Source organism: Phyllobates terribilis, unplaced genomic scaffold (assembly GCF_046119375.1).
Source record: "Phyllobates terribilis strain yellow unplaced genomic scaffold, ASM4611937v1 Scaffold_4__5_contigs__length_816908805, whole genome shotgun sequence".
NCBI classification, from domain to species: Eukaryota; Metazoa; Chordata; class Amphibia; order Anura; family Dendrobatidae; genus Phyllobates; species Phyllobates terribilis.
Genome location: NW_027362764.1, coordinates 783,220,234 through 783,227,119, shown reverse-complemented (window position 1 = coordinate 783,227,119; position 6,886 = coordinate 783,220,234).

Sequence of the window (6,886 nt, the reverse complement as noted above, 5' to 3'; positions counted from 1 at the left end):
TACAACCCATGTACAACGCCACTGACTGTGCCGGTGCTATAAAAAAAATAACCATAAGTAAATAGATTAACCCCTTTACCCCCGAGGGTGGTTTGCACGTTAATGACCGGGCCAATTTTTACAATTCTGACCACTGTCACTTTATGAGGTAATTACTCTGGAATGCTTCAACGGATCCCCCTGATTCTGAGACTGTTTTTTTCGTGACATATTGTACTTCATGATCGTGGTAAAATTTCTTCGATATCACTTGCGTTTATTTGTGAAAAAAAATGGAAATTTGGTGAAAATTTAGCAATTTTCAAAATTTGAATTTTTATGCCCTTTAATCAGAGCGATATGTCACACAAAAGAGTTAATAAATAACATTTCCCACATGTCTACTTTACATCAGCACAATTTTGGAACCAAATTTTTTTTTGTTAGGAAGCTATAAGGGTTAAAAGTTGACCAGCGATTTCTCATTTTTACAACAAAATTTACAAAACCATTTTTTTTAGGGACCACATCTTATTTGAAGTCACTTTGAGGGGTCTTTATGACAGAAAATACCCAAAAGTGACATCATTCTAAAAACTGCACCCCTCAAGATGCTCAAAACCGCATTCAAGAACTTTATTAACCCTTCAGGTGCTTCACAGGAATTTTTGGAATGTGGAACAAAAAAATGAACATTTAACTTTTTTCACAAAAATGTTACTTTAGACCCAATTTTTTTTTTTATTTTGACAGGGGTAACAGGAAAAAATGGACCCCAAATTTGTTGTGCAATTTCTCCTGAGCAAGCAGATACCCCATACGTGGGGAAAAACCACTGTTTGGGCGCACGGCAGGGTTCGGAAGAGAAGGAGCGCCATTTGACTTTTTGAATGTAAAATTTGCTTGAATAATTAGCGGACGCCATGTTGCGTTTGGAGAGCCCCTGATGTGCCTAAACCGTGGAAACCCCCCCACAAGTGACACCATTTTGGAAAGTAGACCCCCTCAGGGAACTTATCTAGATGTGTGGTGAGCACCCTGAACCCCCAAGTGCTTTGCAGAAGTTTATAACCTGGAGCTGTGAAAATAAAAAAATAAAAAATAAAAATTTTTCCACAAAAATAATGTTTTAGCCCCAATTTTTTTTATTTTCACAAGGGTAAGAGGAGAAAATGGACTTTTGTGCAATTTCTCCTGAGCACGCCAATACCCCATATGTGGGGAAAATACAGTGTTTGGGTGCACGGCAGAGTTCAGAAGGGAAGGAGCACTGTGTGACTTTTTGAACGCAAAATTGGCTGGAATTGAGAGCGGATGCCATGTCGCATTTCGGGAGCCCCTGATTTGCCTAAATAGTGGAAACCCCCCCACAAGTGACCCCATTTTGGAAACTACACCCTTCAAGGATTTTATCAAGGGGTATAGTGAATATTTTGAACCCAGAGGTACGACACAGAATTTGATAACATTAGGTCATCATATTGAATAAGTTGTCATTAGTCTTGAGCACAAGTGCTCGCTACTTGAGTTTGCATCGGGTACTCGGGTATGCACCATGTACTGCGTGTGCTCGAGTGACATGCTCGAGTCCCTGCTCCGCATGTTTCACGGTTATTAGATACCCAAAAAAACCGCATGCGGGGATCGCTCGTGCATGGCAGGAAATCCCCGCAAGGTTTTTTTGGTCACGAAGCATATGGGGCGGAGACTCGAGCACCCGCAATACTCAGTGCATACCTGAGCACCCGATGCAAACTCAAGTAGCGAGCACTTGCGCTCAACACTAGTCGCCATATCGTCATCTATTTTTTTTTTTTTTTTTTTTAACTTTTGAAAAAAATCCCAATCCCATCACAACCCTGATACAACCCCAACCTGAGAGTTTATTTTTTACGCCGTTCCTCGTGCAGTATAAGTGATTAGACTACCTTATTCTTCGGGTCGGTGCGATTACAGCGATACCAGAATCTTATGGGGTTTTTATGACTGACAGCTGTCACACACTAAAAGACACATTTTTTTGTAAAATCTAGTTTTTGCATCGCCATATTTTGAGAGCTATAATTTTTCCAGATTTTGGCAGACAGTCATGTGACGGCTTGTTTTTTGCGGGATGAGTTGACGTTGTTATTGGTGCCATTTTCAGGCACGTGACATTTTTTGATCGCTTTCTATTACGATTTTTGGGAGGCAGAATAAACAAAAACCAACAATTCCAGAATTTTTTTAATGTTTTTTTTTTATGCCGTTCTGCATGTGGTAAAATTGATAAGGCAGCTTTATTCTTCGGGTCAGTACGTTTACAGCGGTACCACATTTATATTGTTTTTCTATGTTTTGGCGCTTTTACACAATAAAAGCTATTTTATAGAAAAAAATATTTTTTTGTATCGCTTTATTCTGAGAGCTATAACTTTTTTATTTTTCGGCTGATGGAGCTGTATGGTGGCTTGTTTTTTGCGGGACAAGATGACGTTTTCAGCGGTACCATTTTTATTTATATTTGTCTTTTTGATCGCGTGTTATTTCCTTTTTTGTTTGGCGGTATGATGATAAAGCATTATTTTTTGCTTCGTTTTTTTTTTTTTTTTTTTTTTTTTTTTTTTAATACAGTGTTCACTGAATGGGTTAACTAGTGGGACACTTTTATAGGTCAGGTCGTTCTGGACGCGGCGATACCAAATATTTGTACTTCTATTGTTTGTTTTTTTTTCATAATATTTATTGATGGGTACATTATATTATTTTTGGTGGATTATTTTTTTTTTTATATTTTTACAATTTTTTTTTTTTTTCCTTCCATTTTTTAACACTTTTTGGACTTTTATTCTGTGTCCCACTCTGGGACTTTTCACTTTTTTGCATAGGAATGCAGCACCATCCCTGTGCCATGCAGCCTGTCAGCGCTGCACAGGGAGAAGATAGTTTGGTCATGCACTGCGCATGACCAAAGATCTTCCTGCTGTCTGGTGACCTGGATGTTGTCATGACGACATCGGGTCGTCATGGCAACATCCGGGAAGCCACGGCAGACAGCGCTGGAGGCCGGAAGAGGAGGTGAGTGCTGTAATCACCTCCCCTTGCCACCGCAATGCTGCGATCGACTTCGAACGCAGCATTGCGGGGGTTAATGTGCCGGGAGCGGTGCGGGACCGCTCCCTGCATATAGTACCGGGTGTTAGCTGTGACTATCAGCTAACACCCGGCGGCGATCGCATCGCTTGTGTGCAGGCGCGATTGCCATATGACCTAATAGTACGTCATTGGTCCAATCGGCCCAGGTCACCAAGACGTACTATTAGGTCATACGTCAGAAAGGGGTTAAAGCGCGTGTGTAGTGGGGAAGGATTACACAGATGGATCTGCGCTGTAAGTTCAGTAAACCTTTCAGGATCACTTCTGATATACGACCTACATAACCAATGGAAAAAAAAGAAACCAGTCACTTTGGAATTCCTTTTTGATTAAAAAAAATATCTCCCCGATTGTGATGACAAAAAAAAGCACGGGATGAGCCCCCCATTTCCCCGGGATATTTCACTGTAAGAACCGGACGGCACAGAGCATTTCAGAGGAGGAGTGTGCTGATTTTGTGGGTGAACACTGATTGAATGTTATCCAGCAGCTGTGCAGAGTATTTCAGGAGCGGAGTTTGTTTTTACTGCTCTGCATGTGAGCAGACCCCAATACTAGTCGTAGCGGAGAAGTATCAGAAACCCCTTTTTCCTGCACGCATACATTGTAGCAGATAATCGGGAGAGGAGAGATTTGCACTTCTGACATTATGTAACAGGTGATGCTGTTGCAACAAACCCTCTGCTGTGAGAAGCATTAGGTCTGTACAGGGTTATAACCTCTGGATGTAATAATTTAGTTGCCATTTGCTGTCCGCCAGCAGAGATGTGGAGATGATGAAATATTACATCTGTTATCAAGTAGCCGAACTTCTTCTTATGCCGCGATTGTGATAGTGAAGACTTAAAGGAAGGTGGCCGCTCTACCGTCTCACCTTTGTGATCTCCGCGGGGGGTCGTCTTCATTTCCCGCTCACTTATCTCTCGTCTCTTTCCCAGGTACGAGCTGAGGATTCGTTATGTGCCCAAAGGGTTTGTGAACCAGTTCACAGAGGACAAGCCCACGCTGAACTTCTTCTATCAGCAGGTAAGCGGTGAAGTTAATCGCTGTAGCTCATCGTTATGGGTCCAACCACTTGTGTATGTGCCGTACTGTTGGCACGACGCTAAGCGCTGCGTCATATGTGCTGCCTTATTAATTGGCCTTCCGTACGTCATGAAAGCTGGCTGTACAGTGGCTGAGCCAGGCGGCGGAGACAGGAGTGCGCTCTGCCGTGGAGGTGCCAGGCGGCGGAGACAGGAGTGCGCTCTGCCGTGGAGGTGCCAGGCGGCGGAGACAGGAGTGCGCTCTGCCGTGGAGGTGCCAGGCGGCGGAGACAGGAGTGCGCTCTGCCGTGGAGGTGCCAGGCGGCGGAGACAGGAGTGCGCTCTGCCGTGGAGGTGCCAGGCGGCGGAGACAGGAGTGCGCTCTGCCGTGGAGGTGCCAGGCGGCGGAGACAGGAGTGCGCTCTGCCGTGGAGGTGCCAGGCGGCGGAGACAGGAGTGCGCTCTGCCGTGGAGGTGCCAGGCGGCGGAGACATTAGTGGGCTCTGCCGTGGAGGTGCCAGGCGGCGGAGACATTAGTGGGCTCTGCCGTGGAGGTGCCAGGCGGCGGAGACAGGAGTGGGCTCTGCCGTGGAGAGGTGCCAGGCGGCGGAGACAGGAGTGGGCTCTGCCGTGGAGAGGTGCCAGGCGGCGGAGACAGGAGTGGGCTCTGCCGTGGAGAGGTGCCAGGCGGCGGAGACAGGAGTGGGCTCTGCCGTGGAGAGGTGCCAGGCGGCGGAGACAGGAGTGCGCTATGCCGTGGAGAGGTGCCAGGCGGCGGAGACAGGAGTGCGCTATGCCGTGGAGGTGCCAGGTGGCGGAGACAGGAGTGCGCTATGCCGTGGAGGTGCCAGGTGGCGGAGACAGGAGTGCGCTCTGCCGTGGAGAGGTGCCTGGCGGCGGAGACAGGAGTGCGCTCTGCCGTGGAGGTGCCAGGCGGCGGAGACAGGAGTGCGCTCTGCCGTGGAGGTGCCAGGCGGCGGAGACAGGAGTGCGCTCTGCCGTGGAGGTGCCAGGCGGCGGAGACATTAGTGGGCTCTGCCGTGGAGGTGCCAGGCGGCGGAGACATTAGTGGGCTCTGCCGTGGAGAGGTGCCAGGCGGCGGAGACAGGAGTGGGCTCTGCCGTGGAGAGGTGCCAGGCGGCGGAGACAGGAGTGGGCTCTGCCGTGGAGAGGTGCCAGGCGGCGGAGACAGGAGTGGGCTCTGCCGTGGAGAGGTGCCAGGCGGCGGAGACAGGAGTGGGCTCTGCCGTGGAGAGGTGCCAGGCGGCGGAGACAGGAGTGGGCTCTGCCGTGGAGAGGTGCCAGGCGGCGGAGACAGGAGTGGGCTCTGCCGTGGAGAGGTGCCAGGCGGCGGAGACAGGAGTGGGCTCTGCCGTGGAGAGGTGCCAGGCGGCGGAGACAGGAGTGGGCTCTGCCGTGGAGAGGTGCCAGGCGGCGGAGACAGGAGTGGGCTCTGCCGTGGAGAGGTGCCAGGCGGCGGAGACAGGAGTGGGCTCTGCCGTGGAGAGGTGCCAGGCGGCGGAGACAGGAGTGGGCTCTGCCGTGGAACTGCCAGCTGGGGGGGCAGCAGTGCACTCTGCCGTGGAGGTGCCAGCCAAGGTGGGGGGCGGGGAAGGCAGCACTGCGCTCTGCCGTTGAGGTGCCAGGCGGGGGCAGCACTGCGCTCTGCCGTTGAGGGGCCAGGCGGGGGCAGCAGTGCGCTCTGCCGTTGAGGGGCCAGGCGGGGGCAGCAGTGCGCTCTGCCGTTGAGGGGCCAGGCGGGGGCAGCAGTGCGCTCTGCCGTTGAGGGGCCAGGCGCGGGCATGAGTGCATAGGTGGGGCCTGTGGCTGCCTTGATTCTTCCCTGACACCAGATAACTGGTAGATACAGATGAAACATGTTGGATTTCGCCACTTCTTGTCCTGCAGGAGATGAGCGGCGGTCAGAGACATCTGGCAGCTGCCGATTTTCCATTTTATCCCCTTATTAAAAAACGCATGTACGTGCCTAAAAGAAGAGCATGCGCGTGTATAAGAGGGCTCTGCAGAAACGATGTCAGCCGCCCGAGCGATAACGATGCGTGGGCTTTCTGAGATACAAGCTGTTGTTCCCTGTTATCAGCTGTTTCAGGGAATTTGCTGAAGATATCCGGGTAATAAAAATCACACCCACGCTGTGGAGTAAAGCAGAAAATGTGTAGGTGCCTAAAATCCAAACTTTTACTCCAAAAATTAGTGGTTTAAAAGATTGATGAATTGGGGGCCATAAAGTTGTCATCACCACAGGCTGAAGGTTCTGTTCCCATCGCCGCTTATCTTCTCTGCCGCCGCTTATCGTGCCCCGACCCTGTACATCTCATGTAACCTTCATGGTATTAATGGCCTCGGCTGCTCAGGACAAAGCCGCTCTGTGTCCGCACCTCCACCGCGCGCTGCCAGGGGAAGCTTCACGTGCTGCGGAGACACTGCGCCATTGTCTGCCATCGTCGCTCCGGCTCATTCTCACCGGAGCTGGTGGGAAATATTAGTATCTGCCTGGATTATATGGCTCAGTTTTATCTGATCCCCGGAAAGCTGGGTGATGAGCACTGCAGCTGCTTTCTTCCATTCATGGGGGGACTATTCCATTTTTGGGGGTCATGGAAAGCCGGGCGACTTGCAGCAGCTGCAATACCAGACAGTGGTCTTCACCCAGCTTTCCCGGATACAGATGGTGTTAAAGGGGTATTCACTTTTCAGGCATATGCCATAAATGACTGATAGGGGGG